We start from the raw sequence: 16325 nt of genomic DNA on the forward strand, positions 1-16325 counted from the left end.
AGCTAACTGCACCGCCACATGATACAGAACGTGTTAGCAGGAGGCAACATTTCAATAACATGGTGGAACAGTACCTGTGCACACCCCTCAACTTACTGACTGATGGTTCGGCCCCATTCAACTTCTGGGTCTCCAAATTGTCCACGTGGCCAGAGCTAGCCTTTTATGGCTTGGAGGTGCTGGCCTGCCCGGCGGCCAGCGTTTTGTCTGAACGTGTATTCAGCGCGGCAGGGGGCGTCATACAGACAAACGCAGCGGCCTGTCTATAGCCAATGTGGACAAGCTGACGTTCATAAAAATGAACCAGGCATGGATCCCACAGGACCTGTCCATCCCTTGTGCAGATTAGACATTAACTACCTCCCCTTAACAATATATTATTGTACTCCAGGGCACTTCCTCATTCAATCCTATTTTTATTTTCATTTTACCATTATATTGCGGGGCAACCCAAAGTTGAATGAACCTCTCCTCTGTCTGGGTCTTGGGGCCTAAATATGTGACAGTGGCCTGTTCCAGTGGTGGGTGACGTGAAGCCTGATTCTCTGCTATAACATGAAGACTGATTCTCTGCTGACATGAAGCCAGATTCTCTGTTACGGGACCTCTCTCCTCTGCCTGGGTGCCTGGGCCTAAATATGTGACAGTGGCCTGTTCCAGTGGTGGGTGACGTGAAGCCTGATTCTCTGCTATAACATGAAGACTGATTCTCTGCTGACATGAAGCCTGAATCTCTGTTATGGGACCTCTCTCCTCTGCCTGGGTGCCTGGGCCTAAATATGTGACAGTGGCCTGTTCTAGTGGTGGGTGACGTGAAGCCTGATTCTCTGCTATAACATGAAGACTGATTCTCTGCTGACATGAAGCCTGAATCTCTGTTATGGGACCTCTCTCCTCTGCCTGGGTGCCTGGGCCTAAATATGTGACAGTGGCCTGTTCCAGTGGTGGGTGACGTGAAGCCTGATTCTCTGCTATGACATGAAGACTGATTCTCTGCTGACATGAAGCCAGATTTTCTGTTAAGGGACCTCTCTCCTCTGTCTGGGTCTTGGGGACTAATATGTGACAGTGGCCTGTTCCAGTGGTGGGTGACGTGAAGCCTGATTCTCTGCTATAACATGAAGACTGATTCTCTGCTGACATGAAGCCAGATTCTCTGTTACGGGACCTCTCTCCTCTGCCTGGGTGCCTGGGCCTAAATATGTGACAGTGGCCTGTTCCAGTGGTGGGTGACGTGAAGCTGATTCTCTGCTATAACATGAAGACTGATTCTCTGCTGACATGAAGCCTGAATCTCTGTTATGGGACCTCTCTCCTCTGCCTGGGTGCCTGGGCCTAAATATGTGACAGTGGCCTGTTTCAGTGGTGGGTGACGTGAAGCCTGATTCTCTGATATGACATGAAGACTGATTCTCTGCTGACATGAAGCCTGAATCTCTGTTATGGGACCTCTCTCCTCTGCCTGGGTGCCTGGGCCTAAATATGTGACAGTGGCCTGTTCCAGTGGTGGGTGACGTGAAGTCTGATTCTCTGCTATAACATGAAGACTGATTCTCTGCTGACATGAAGCCTGAATCTCTGTTATGGGACCTCTCTCCTCTGCCTGGGTGCCTGGGCCTAAATATCTGACAGTGGCCTGTTCCAGTGGTGGGTGACATGAAGCCTGATTCTCTGCTATGACATGAAGACTGATTCTCTGCTGACATGAAGCCTGAATCTCTGTTATGGGACCTCTCTCCTCTGCCTGGGTGCCTGTGCCTAAATATGTGACAATGGACTGTTCCAGTGGTGGGTGACGTGAAGCCTGATTCTCTGCTATGACATGAAGACTGATTCTCTGCTGACATGAAGCCTGGATCTCTGTTATGGGACCTCTCTCCTCTGTCTGGGTGCCGGGGCCTAAAAATATCTGACAGTGGCCTGTTCCAGTGGTGGGTGATGTGAAGCCTGATTCTCTGCTATGACATGAAGACTGATTCTCTGCTGACATGAAGCCAGATTCTCTTGACGGTGGTATTGGTTATTAACTGTCCGACCCCTAACCATACTCCACTTCTTTCCCTCCAAACCCCGTATCCAACCCTCACGCATACCTCATCTCTAACATGCCCGAAATGACACACGGACACCAGGCTTGGAATAAATCGGCCACAGCAGCCGTCTTTTATTAACATATAAACATAACATAATAATAAATAACAATTCTCCCCCCCCCCGAGGGGCGGTCCTTGAAGCCCCCAAACAACCGCAAATACCCCAGTGGGTGAGCCATCTTGCTTCCAGCCGTTGCCCTCCAGCTCAGAAGCACCACTGAATGGCCCCTTTTAAATCCGTCACCACTGGGAGTCCAGCCCCAACCATGGAGCCCTCCCAGCATCCTCCTCTGTGAATCAGACCAACTTCAAGGACCTCCCCCCGCCACAGCCACCGTGACACCAAAACTACCCCCAACTGCCCCATTCCCCCTTTAACCTCCACCCCAACCCCTTAAATAAAGGGAGGGTGGGCGGGAGCTCTTTTCAGGATCTAACAAAATGGCCCCCGGTCTCCCCTCAGCTACCCTATTTAACCCCTTAACCACACCCCTACACTTAAACCACTTAATCCCCCGCTTCCACAGATTCCTCCTCCCATCTCCTCTAAACACCACCTAACCTACTAACTGGGGTCTCCCTAAACCAAACCTCCGTCTTGATGCCCTCCCATAAGGCTGCGCCCCCAGTCCGGCCATGACTTGACGGTGGTATTGGTTATCAACCGTCCAACCCCTAACCATACTCCACTCCTTTCCCTCCAAACCCCGTCTCCAACCCTCACCCATACCTCATCTCTAACATGCCCGAAATGACACACGGACACCAGGCTTGGAATAAATCGGCCACAGCAGCCGTCATTTATTAACATATAAACATAACATAATAATAAATAACAATTCTCCCCCCCCAGGGGCGGTCCTTGAAGCCCCCAAACAACCGCAAATACCCCAGTGGGTGAGCCATCTTGCTTCCAGCCGTTGCCCTCCAGCTCAGAAGCACCACTGAATGGCCCCTTTTAAATCCGTCACCACTGGGAGTCCAGCCCCAACCATGGAGCCCTCCCAGCATCCTCCTCTGTGAATCAGACCAACTTCAAGGACCTCCCCCCGCCACAGCCACCGTGACACCAAAACTACCCCCAACTGCCCCATTCCCCCTTTAACCTCCACCCCAACCCCTTAAATAAAGGGAGGGTGGGCAGGAGCTCTTTTCAGGATCTAACAAAATGGCCCCCGGTCTCCCCTCAGCTACCTTATTTAACCCCTTAACCACACCCCTACACTTAAACCACTTAATCCCCCCTTCCACAGATTCCTCCTCCCATCCCCTCTAAACTCCACCTAACCTACTAACTGGGGTCGCCCTAAACCAAACCCCCGTCATGATGCCATCCCCTAAGGCTGCGCCCCCAGTCCGGCCATGACTTGACGGTGGTATTGGTTATCAACCGTCCGACCCCTAACCATACTCCACTCCTTTCCCTCCAAACCCCGTATCCAACCCTCACCCATACCTCATCTCTAACATGCCCGAAATGACACACGGACACCAGGTTTGGAATAAATCGGCCACAGCAGCCGTCTTTTATTAACATATAAACATAACATAATAATAAATAACAATTCTTCCCCCCCCCGAGGGGCGGTCCTTGAAGCCCCCAAACAACCGCAAATACCACAGTGGGTGAGCCATCTTGCTTCCAGCCGTTGCCCTCCAGCTCAGAAGCACCACTGAATGGCCCCTTTTAAATCCGTCACCACTGGGAGTTCAGCCCCAACCATGGAGCCCTCCCAGCATCCTCCTCTGTGAATCAGACCAATTTCAAGGACCTCCCCCCGCCACCAACGCACAGACTTGACCGCCTTAAGTCTGCGCGTTCCTCCACAAACGCAAGGCTACTTCAATCCCCTCCTGGATTGCAAGGCTCCACATGTCCAAGCCAACCGCATTCAAATGCACACCGTCTGCCCGCCAAAAACCCCCTACACCCTTCTTTAGCTCCATATGCCTCACTGCCACCGCCCCATTCCTGGCCATGAACCGACCCATTGCCCGGTTCACCTTAACCCGTGCCCTGTTCAAACCTACCACCGAACGTGCATCCCTCCACACCATCCTAGGAACAATATCCGACCAGACCGTCACCATCCGCGGGAACAGGGCCCACAACCGCAGCAAGTCGAATTTGATCCCTTGCAGCAACTCGCGGAACGGCCGCGCCACCAGGTCATTTCCTCCCACATGCAGAACCAAAAATTCGGGTGCCCTGTCCTGCCTCACGAACCTGTGAATCTCCGGCAACACCCCGGCCCAAACCATACCTCTCCGCCCTAGCCATCTCACCACCGCCACGGACCTCTAGAACCCCAGCTGCTGACCATCCGGACGAACCGCTGCATGGACAGCCCCCCAAAAGACATAAGAATGTCCGAGGATCCAAACTAGGGCCGGCACTGCATCTGCAACGAAAAAAAAACCCAAGAACAAACAATAATACATTGCATAAACACCATCCACCTATCCTACCCCATCACCCGCCGGCCGCTCCCCTATAGACTGTGCAATCGAATGTACGATCTAAACCGCACAGACTCCCACCGACCAATCCTTTTTATAATCTCGTCGCCCAACCCCCACCTCGCCGCCTCCGTTGCCGCCCCAATTCTAAAAGAATGACTCGAGTAGCCCTCAGGCCCCAAGCCCAACCGAACCAGACATTTCGAAAAGACCGCCGCAAACTGGAAACGCGACAAAAAAGAATCATCCTCATGCACTAACAACGGCAACATCCCACTTCTCCTGCCGCCCCAGTAATCCCGTAAACTCCCCACCAGGCACATGGCCCAATCCGGGACCCCAAACAATACTACTCTCCGCCCCCGACCTTCCGCATCCGTTTTGGACCGGCGAATAACAAACTCCAGCCTGTCTTGGAATAGCTCCACATCCGCCCTCTGCAACCCCCCAGCCTTACGCACTGACAGACTCACCAACTCACCCACCTGTAACGCCCCAAAAAACGCCAAGGAAAAAGCCAACCGGAACAACCGCGCCTCTGAGGCGGAACAACACACTCCCCCCAACTGTTCCCCCAGCTTCAACAACAACCCGAAGGACACAGGTCTCCTGTTATCTCCCCCCGTACACGCCCTTCGCCATCCCTTCAACGCCCGCATTACCAAAAATGACTTGGTCACATCCGGCCGCTGCCTACACTTAAAACCGAACTCCAATACAGCCATGCAGCTATTCATCTTTGCCACAGACCAGCCCTCTTCTCTACAGTGACCCACAAACAACAACATTGGGACCTCCAACTCCCCCTCCCCAACACCCAACTTACTGCACCAATCCTCCCAGTACTGCCACGATTTCAGATACAACTCCCACGTCCTAGGTGCCAGCGATGCCTGAATAAGACTTGCTACCGTTCTTCCAGTACCTCCCATAGACAACTCGGGCATTCCCTCCCAAACTCCTCCGCGTCTGGAGCCAACTGCCGGAAACGGTCCTACTGTGAACGAGAAAGAGCGTCAGCTATGCCATTGTCCACTCCCGGCACATGAACCGCCACCACCCACGCATTGTTCAACAAACACTCCAACACCAAACGTTGCAACAACCGCACTACCAACCCCGACGAAGCTGACAACCCATTTATCGCCTGCACCACCCCCAGGTTATCACAGTGAAACCTTACCTTCCTATCTCGGAACACTTCCCCCCACAACACCACCGCCGCCACAATAGGAAACAGTTCCAGCAAAGCCACGTTCTTTACCCAACCTCGTTCCACCCAACTGTCAGGCCACCGACCCGCACACCACTGCCCCCGGCAATAAACCCCAAAGCCCTTGCTACCCGCTGCATCCGAAAATAACTCAAAATCGAAAGAATTCACCACATCACCCATAAATAACGAGCGACCGTTATAACACTCCAAGAAGGAACTCCACACCCTCAAGTCCGCTCTCAACTCCTTTCCTAAACGCACATAGTGATGTGGTGAAACCACCCCACCCGTCGCCATAGCCAACCTCCTACAGAACACCCTCCCATAGGCATGATCCGGCATTCAAAATTGAGTTTTCCGAGCAGCGACTGAAGCTCCCTCAACTGCAGTTTTTTCAAGCGAGACGCCCTCGCCACCTCCCCCTTTAAATCCTCTAACTTATCTAAGGGCAACCTACATTCCATCCTAACCGTGTCAATCACTATCCCTAAAAAACTCAATTCCGTAACCGGCCCTACCGTCTTATCCGTAGCCAACGGGACCCCAAAAACCCCAAACAACCATTCCAAGGTATGCAACAGCAAGGCGCACACCCTAGAACCCGACAGACCAATACATAAGAAATCGTCCAGGTAATGAATGATGGACTCACACCGCGACGAGTCCGCCACTGCCCATTCTAAAAATGAGCTGAACGCCTCAAAATACGCGCAGGACAGGGAACAGTCCATAGGCAGGCACCTGTCCACAAAAAACTCCCCCCCCCAATAACATCCCAACAAGTGTAAACAGTCTGGGTGCACTGGCAGCAACCTAAACGCAGCCTCGATGTCAGTCTTTGCTAATAGCGCCCCCCTCCCAAACCTCTTAACCCACTGCACTGCCGCATCAAATGAGGTATAAACCACCGAACATAAGGCGGGGTCTATACCGTCATTGACCGACGAGCCTTTTGGAAAAGACAGATGTTGAATAAGCCGAAACTTATTCATCTCCTTCTTCTGAACCACCTCCAACAGTGACACCCGCAAATTTGGCAACGGTGGAGCCGAAAAGGGGCCCGCCATCCTGCCTAGACTGACCTCCTTGCTAAGTTTCTCCGCCACCACCTCCGGATGTTCCAACGCTGACCTCAAATTTTTCCTACCAAAACCGCATCACACTGAACAAACGGGATCCGAAAACCAACTGAAAAACCTTCCCGCAACAAAGCTGCCGCCTCCCTATCCGGATACCTGTCTAGAAACGGGCCCATCTTTCCCAGACGTACCGGGGTCTCCCCCTTTGCTATTGAAATCCCCCCCCTCTGTCTGTTACCCCTAAAGCACCGCGCTGCACCGTGAGCGCCTCCGCACACCGAGCACTCGTGTTTAAATTTACACTTTGCTCCGAATTTACATGTTCCGTCATTAAATGCGAAACACAGCCCCTTTGCTGAAGCTGACGCAACATTAGGCTGCCCACTACCTCCTGCCTCCCCCCGAAAGGACTGACCCTGTCTCACCGGCGTGGTAACCTTCAACCACAAAGCTATATCCTTGTGATCCCACTTAATTTCGGGCCGCACTGCCTTTCGCTGCCGGTGCTGTTCATCGTACCGCAGCCACGCTATCCCCCCATACACCCTGTACGCCTCCCCAACTGCATCCAAATAACAGAACAACGCCGAACAGCACTCCGGCGCCTTCTCCCCGATTACGCTTGCTAATATCGCGAACGCCTGCAGCCAGTTTGCAAACGTCCGCGGTATCAGGCGGTACCTACGCTTCTCTTCCTCCTCCTTCTTACCCTCATCCCGTCTCGCCCTATCCAAGTTAAATTTGTCTAGAGGAAGCAAAGAAAAAATCTCTACATACTCCCCCCTCCAAATCTTCTCCCTTACCTCTTGCTTCAAATGCGCCCCCAATGGGCCCTCAAAGCACACATAAACCTCTCCCCTTGCCCTATCGTCCATCCGAACCGTCTCCTCCTCTGCCGCGCCCCCCGCTTGCGTCTGCACCGACGCCATCGCAGCCCCCCAACTCACACCGCCCCCCCCAACCGCACTCGCTCCCCCAGAGGGCCCGGACACCCCCCACGCTGGTAACGGAGATGCCCCCCCCATACCCCAACCTGCAAGTAAACCTGCCAGCCCCCCCAACAATTGCCCCAAACCCCTGCTAACATCTAATGGGGGCCCCCCAACACCCCCAGCCCCCCCAGCAAACTGCGCTAGCGTTCCCCAAGAGGCCTCACCTGGATGCCTGGGTGCTGTGTCCCCACCAGCCGTAGATCCGGACTCCAGCTGATCCCTCCTCCGCGATGCCGCCTCATCTTCTAGTCCCCTAGCCAGGTCCAGGCTAGAGACGTTAGGCCCTCCATCTTCCTGGGCTGCAAGGGAGTGGGCGGGGCTTCCTCTTCTGTGTCCAGTGATCACTGAAGACAGGGGCCTGCTGCCGGACACCCCAACGACTGCAGCAGCCCCGTTCCTCCCGCCGACTTGACCACGCTGAGGGGTCTCAGCCTCCGATCCAGGGCTGGAGACCCCCGTTCCAGGTCCCTCTTCCACGCTGTCCGTCACCGCAGGACGAGGTGACCGGGCCCGGCCACCTTGCAGGCCCCGCCTACTGGTCGGATTCCTCCCACGCCGGGGAGGACTGGAGGAAGCGTTCCCCGCCGACCCCCGGCGTGGAGGGTCCCTTGAGGGGCTCCGTTTGTGGCGCTGAGCCTTGGAAGGGGGCTGGGCAGACTTAGAAGCCTGCGGGCTATAGCGCGCCGGCGGCCTGGCCCACCGCGGCCTCAGCCGCCCCCTGGAGCATCTGCTGTACCTGCGCCTGGATCCAGTCGGCGCCACAGACCTCCGCTGCTGCCCTCAAACGAGCGATGGTCTCCTCCAGCTGCTCCATTTCGATCACCAGCTCACAGCTAAGGTACCAGCTCTTTTCAGGATCTAACAAAATGGCCCCCGGTCTCCCCTCAGCTACCCTATTTAACCCCTTAACCATACCCCTACACTTAAACCACCCAATCCCCCGCTTCCACAGATTCCTTCTCCCATCCCCTCTAAACTCCACCTAACCTACTAACTGGGGTCTCCCTAAACCAAACCCCCGTCATGATGCCCTCCCCTAAGGCTGCGCCCCCACACCGGCCATGACTGTTACGGGACCTCTCTCCTCTGCCTGGGTGCCTGGGCCTAAATATGTGACAGTGGCCTGTTCCAGTGGTGGGTGACGTGAAGCCTGATTTTCTGCTATGACATGAAGACTGATTCTCTGCTGACATGAAGCCAGATTCTCTGCTATGGCATGAAGAGACTGATTCTCTGCTGATGTTAAGCCAGATTCTCTGCTATGGGACCTCTGTCCAATTGATATTGGTTAATTTAAATTTTTTTATTTTTATTTTAATTCATTTCCCTATCCACATTTGTTTGCAGGGGATTTACCTACATGTTGCTGCCTTATGCAGCCCTCTAGCTCTTTCCTGGGCTGTTTTACAGACTTTTTAGTGCCGAAAAGTTTGGGTCCCCATTGACTTCAATGGGATTCGGGACGAAGTTCGGGTCGGGTTCGGATCCCGAACCCGAACATTTCCGGGAAGTTCGGCCGAACTTCTCGAACCCGAACATCCAGGTGTTCGCTCAACTCTATTCTCAGCCTAAGCACAACCTGCATGACCAGGCATCTATGTGCAAAGCATGAGCTGCAGTGAAGTAGACACCTCAAAAACAAAGAAAGGTCTCTGGCTTCTCCTGATTCCTCTTCTGCTTCAGTCTCGGCCTCTTCATCCACCTCTGGAGTGACAGTGCCACCTGCCACGCCGCAAACAGAGGATCTGCCAGCAACACCACAACCTGGGTCACCAAGCATCTCCACAATGTCCCAGTGAAGCATTCAGCCAAACACTGGAGCGGAAGAGGAAGTACCCCCCTACCCACCCGCGATCCCTGGCCCTGAATGCCAGCAATTCAAAATTACTGTCCTTTGAAATGCTGTCATTCCGTCTGGTGGAGACGGAGAGTTATAAAAGCCTTATGGCAGTGGCTGTCCCACATTATGTCGTGCCCAGCCGCCACTCCTTTTCCAGGCGTGCCATCCCTTCCCTGCACAACCGTGGGGGACAAAATCTGGTGTGCACTGTGCAACGCCATCTGTGGCAAGGTCCATCTAACTACGGATACATGGACCAGTAAGCACGGTCAGGGACGTTATATCTCCATAACAGCACACTTGGTGAATGCAGTGGCGGCTGGGCCTGAGGCGGATAGCAGTTTGGCGCATGTCCTTCCACCACCGAGGATTGCAGGGCGCTTCAGTTTGCCTCCTGTTGCTTCCTCATCCTCTACCGGCTCATCGTCTGGTCAGCATAACACCTTCACCACCAACTTCAGCACAGCCAGGGGTAAACGGCAGCAGGCAGTTTTAAAACTTATCTCTTTGGGGGACAAACCCTACACCCCGCAGGAGCTGTAGACTGGCCTTGAACAACAGACCGATGAGTGGTTAGTGCCAGTGAGCCTCAAGCCCGGCCTGCTGGTGTGCGATAATGGGCGAAATCTCATAGCAGCTCTGGGACTAGCCGATTTGACGCACATCCCTTGCCTGGCGCATGTGCTGATTTTGGTGGTGCAGGGATTCCTTAAAAATTACCCCAATATGTCAGAGCTGCTGCATAAAGTGCGGGCTATCTGTGTGCGCTTTCAGCTTTCTCACCCTGCTGCTGCTCGCCTGTCACCGCTGCAGCGTAACTTCTGCTTTCCCGCTGACCGCCGCATATGCGACGTGCCCACAAGGTGGAACTCCACCTTGCACATGCTGGCCAGACTGTGCGAGCAGCAGCAGGCAATAGTGGAGTTTCAGCTGCAGCATGCACGGGTGAGTCGCTCTTCAGAACAGCACCTGTAGTGTACGGGGACTGTAATGCCCGTCACTACAAAAGTGTCACTTGGTGTGCTGTCGTCCCTCCTTAATTATGGGGAAGTTGGTATATGTCATTTTTATAAATTGTCATGTAATGCAATGCTATGAATTTCCCTGTTACTATGAAACTTGAATGTACAGGCTTGCTAGGGGTGTCATTCCAGCTTCTAGTCACTAGAGGGAGCTAGAGAGCCCTAGTTTATATAAGGCCCAGTTAGGGAAGAAAGGGGGGTCTAGTCTAAGTGTCTGTCTAAAGCTGCAGCCTGTAGTCTGAAGCTGGAGCTTAGACTATGTCAGAGACAAGTCCAGGCCTGAAGCCTGCGGACCAGGAGAGGGTATTGCAGTCCCTGTAACCGGGTTCCGAATCCAAGGAGAAGGTTCCCCTCCTGAATATATATATATGCAGAAGCAGGAAGACCACTGTTCAGAAACTTCTAGAGTCTGAGGAAAGAGGGAGAGAGACAGAGGCAAAATCCAGAAAAGCAAGAGGTACTCAAGATAACAGAGGAGGTACTTTATAAAGCTAAAACCGAAGATATACGCCAGAGTTAAGGTATCGGGCCTTGGAGAAGATTTGCTATGTTCCAGGATCAGTCAGAGATAGAGTGCAAGCTCCTGTACTGCAAGTCCTGTGTGTTTAACACTCTGTAGTCACCTTGCTCAATCTGTATTGCCTGCATCGACCGTATTGAAAAATCAACTGTATGCAAAGGAACTGTGCTTCCGTTAATGTCTCTATGAAAACTACTAAAGTTGGAGTTCTGTTTTAACATCACGGTGTTCCTCATTTATTCCTGCTATCAGCAAACGGCGTGCCACCGTTTAATTGGCACTGGCGTCACAAACATTTTCTACCATCACCTGCCCTTGCAGAGAGTCAGCCGTCTCAGGTTAGTGTCATTGCACTACTACACCCAGAAACTCTATTACACACAACTTGAGTACGCTGCACACCACTTCACTACCAATGACTGGGCCTCCATTCAAGACCTGTGTTCCTTGTTGCGCTGTTTCGAGTTCTCCACCAACATGGCCAGTGCCGATATCGCCGTTCTCAGCGCTACTATCCCACTTCTATGCCTCCTTGAAAAAACGCTGCTAGCGATGATGGAAGAGGATGTGGCACAGGAGGAGGAGGAGGAAGAGGGATTTTTTCATAGGGTTTCCGGCCAGTCATTCACAAGTGGCTCCGAGGGTGGGTTCCTGCACCCACAAACACCAGGTACATAATTGTCCAGCCAGGGCACAGGTCTGGCGAATGACAAGGTGGAGGATTCGGAGGAGGAGATGGAGGAGAAGGAACCATGTTCACAGCAGGGTGGCACCCAAACTAGCTCATGGCCATCACTGGTGCATGGCTGGGGGGATACAGAGGACACAGACGATACACCTCTTACAGAGGACAGCATTTCGTTGCCTCTGGGCAGCCTGGCACAAATGAGCGATTACATGCTGCAGTATCTCCGCAACCACCGCAGAGTTGGCCACATTCTAACTTGTGCTGATTACTGGGTGGCCACGCTGCTGGATCCTCATTACAAGGACAACATACTGTCCTTAATTCCATCACTGGAGCGTGATCGTAAGTTCCGCGAGTACAAGCGCACGCTGTTAGACGCGCTGCTGGTGGCATTCCCACCTGACAGTGGGGGCACAGTGGAAGCACAAGGCGAAGGCAGAGGAAGAGGAAGAGGTCACCAACGCAGCTGGGGCACCACCAGCACCTCAGAAGGCAGGGTTAGCGTGGCCAAAATGTGGAAATGCTTTGTCAGCACGCCACAACAACCAGCACCACCAGCTGAAATGGAACATCTTAGCAGGAGGCAGCATTTCAGCAACATGGTGGAGCAGTATGTGTGCACAAACCTACACGTACTGAATGACGGGTCTGCCCCCTTCAACTTCTGGGTCTCCAAATTGGGCACATGTCCTGAGCTTGCCCTTTATGCCTTGGAGGTGCTGGCCTGCCCTGCAAGCAGTGTATTGTCTGAGCGTGCTTTTAGCACGGCAGGGGGCATTATCACAGCCAAGCGCAGCCGCCTGTCCACAGCCAATGTGGACAAGCTCACGTTCATTAAAATGAACCAGGTATGGATCCCACAGGACTTGTCCGTACCTTGTGCAGAATAGACATGTATACCGGCCTTAACCAGCCATTCTTATACTACAGCACAATTTCTTATGATTGTATTTTGGATATTTCACACTCTTTTGGAGCGTACCCTAATTAAAAAAATAAAAATAACAGTGTTGGCTACCTCGTCCTCCTCCACCGCTGCTTCCACCTACACTGCTAAGTCCACAGCCTCCTCAAACTCCTACTCCATATGGACCTCCACCTCATAAATCAAGTTTATTTATTTTTTATTTGTACGTATTTAATTTTATTTTATGTCATTTCACTAATTTGTCTGTTACCTTTTCGGGTCAAATTCACCACTTTTTGGTTGTGATATACCCCGGCTGTACCTAGTAGACAGGTAAAAACATTTCACTAATTTGTCCGATTTTCTGGTGAAATTCACCAATTCTTGGGTGAATTATATCCTTGCTCTACCTAGTAGACAGGTAACATTTCATAAATTTTTCTGTTATATATTCGGGTGAAATTCACTGCTTTTTGGGTGTGATATACCCCTGCTCTACCTAGTAGACAGGTGAAAACATTTCACTAATTCGTCTGTTACATTTTCTGGTGAAATTCACCAATTTTTGGCTGTGATATACCCCTGCTCTACCTAGTAGATGTCATGCCCTGCTCTGACTATGTGCGGAGGGCGGCCAGAATAGCAGCATGTGTTTAGTTTTTTGTTTTGTTTTGGAGTCGTGCTGGATCCGCCTCCCTTCAGGTGCACTGGGTGGGGTCATTGGTTTAAATCTCACTCAATCCCAGTGTTCTGTGCGGGTTATAGAAATCAGTCTGGCCTTGGAAGCAAGGAAGGAAGGATTGTATGTTCCAGCTCAGATAAGATAAGTTTGGTTTCTGTTTTTGTTGTTTGCTGTCTAGGCCATTTGTGTGTCGTCTGTCCCTATTCCCCTTTCACCATCTCAGGGATTCTAGGGTATATTCAGCCCAGGCACGAGGACACATTATTCCTACCTTCAAGGTCTAAATGTGGGCTTAGCAGTGTAGGGAGAGAAGTCAGGGATGTGCTAGGAGGTGACCTTTCCCCAGCTTCTCGCCTAGGAACTTGTTTGTTGGTTTATCTGTGTATCTGAGATCCCGTCCGCTGTGACATTATAACCCGCCCATACTTTGACTGTCATTGCTCAGCGGTTTTGTGATGGCGTCAATTGATGCGTTAGTTGACCGCATGCAGGCGCTATCCCTAGAGGTTGCGGAGCTACGTAATTCGGTCACACGGTGTCAGAATACTCTGGCATCAGGTGCAGGTCAAATTTGTGGGAAACCGAAAGTCGCTCTTCCTGATAGATTTGCAGGGGGTACGGATGACTTTATCCGTTTTAGAGAGTCATGCAAATTGTATTTTCGGCTGCGTACATCGTCGTCAGGTGATGAAAGTCAGAGGATAGGTATAATCATTTCCCTGCTTAAAGGGGACGCACAATCCTGGGCCTTTTCTCTGCCGCCCGGTTCTCGGGCCCTCCGGTCAGTGGAAGAATTTTTTAAGGCCCTGGGATTAATCTACGATGACCCAGATCGGGTCTCAATGGCGGAATCGAAATTACGTAATTTATTACAGGGTGAACATACTGCAGAGGCTTACTGTGTTGAGTTTAGGAGATGGGCTACCGAGTCAGAGTGGAATGATCCCGCGTTACGTAGTCAGTTTTGTCAGGGGTTGTCTGAGAGATTGAAAGATGCCCTTGCTTTTCATGAGTACCCAGATTCTTTGGAGAATGCAATGTCTTTGGCAGTACGGTTAGATAGACGTATTAGAGAAAGGTGTAGGGCTCCCTCCACGCAAGGGATCCCTTCTGTGAGTGGTTTCGTCTCTACTGCCTCCCAGGGTGATGTTACAGGTAACTCTGGGGTAGGGGAGGAACCCATGCAGCTGGGTCAGGTTTCTTTCCATTCTGGTAGTAGAGACTTTAGGAAATAGCACAAACTATGTTACTACTGTGGGAAAAGTGGTCATTTTATTTTTGCTTGTCCTTTTGTTAAACCGCATGTGGAAGAGAAAAAGAAAAAAAAAAACTTTCCTGACTCTTGGTAGCGTGAATGGTGTCGTAGAGCAGGCAGGTATGCAAGCTCCCTGTAATACCCGTTTTCTCCTTCCAGCTATGGTGGCGCTAGACTCAAGAGAATTTTTTGTTGAAGTATTCCTTGACTGTGGTGCTGGGGTAAACCTTATTGACTTTCTTTTTCTTCAAAATCTGGGTCTAAGTACTTGCACTTTAGAAAGAGAGATTCCGGTTTTTGCAATTGATTCTTCCCCTCTTTCTCAAAGGAGTCTCACTCATATTGCTCATGGTATTTACTTAAAGTTGGGTGATTCACATGTTGAAATTATGTCTTGTTTTGTCATGAAGAATTTGCCGGCTCCTATAGTTTTGGGGTTACCATGGTTGATTAAACATAACCCAATTATAGATTGGCAAGCGAGACAAATTATTGGTTGGAGTGAGTTTTGTTCGGACAATTGTCTTGGCACATCTATCTCTGGTGTGTCCACTACGGCTTTACCTCAGTATCTCTCAGATTTTGCGGATGTATTTTCGGAGGGTGGGGCTCAGGAATTGCCCCCTCATCGTGACTATGATTGTCCAGTTAATCTCATCCCAGGGGCTAAGTTGCCTAAGTCTCGGCTTTACAATCTTTCTCAACCCGAAAGAGAGGTCATGCGAAAGTATGTCGCCGAGAGTTTGGCAAAAGGTCATATTAGGCCATCTAAGTCTCCGGTGGAAGTAGGCTTGTTCTTTGTAAAAAAGAAGGATGGATCGCTGAGACCTTGTTTGGATTTCCGGGAATTGAACCGTATTACGGTCCGGGATCCATATCCCCTGCCTTTGATCTCTGACCTTTTTGATCAGATTGTTGGAGCCAAGGTGTTCTCCAAGTTGGATTTGAGAGGGGCCTAAAATCTGATCAGAATCAAGGAGGGGGATGAGTGGAAAACGGCCTTCAATACGCACTAGGGTCATTTCGAGAATCTGATTATGCCTTTTGGGTTGACGAACGCGCCAGCGGTATTTCAGCGATTCGTCAATGACATTTTCCATCATTTGGTGGGGAGGTTCGTGGTGGTTTACTTGGATGACATTTTAGTTTACTCTCATGATCTGAAGACCCATCAGGATCATGTGAGACAGGTTTTGACGATCCTTCGGGAGAATAAATTGTATGTCAAATTGGAGAAATGTGTGTTTTCGGTGCAGGAGCTTCCGTTTTTGGGATATCTGCTTTCTGACTCTGGTTTTTGTATGGACCCCGAAAAGGTCCGGGCAGTTCTGGAATGGGACCGATCAGAGAATCAGAAAGCTTTGATGCGATTTTTGGGGTTTACTAATTATTATAGAAAATTTATTTTGAATTATTCTACCATTGTAAGACCTCTCGCTGATATGACTAAGAAGGGCGCCGACATCTCTGTCTGGTCGGATGAGGCATTGCAGGCCTTTTCGGCTATTAAGGACTGTTTTGCGTCTGCTCCCATTCTGGTGCAGCCCGATGTGTCTCAGCCATTCGTGGTG

Source organism: Bufo bufo, chromosome 5 (genome assembly GCF_905171765.1).
Source record: "Bufo bufo chromosome 5, aBufBuf1.1, whole genome shotgun sequence".
Taxonomy (NCBI): Eukaryota; Metazoa; Chordata; class Amphibia; order Anura; family Bufonidae; genus Bufo; species Bufo bufo.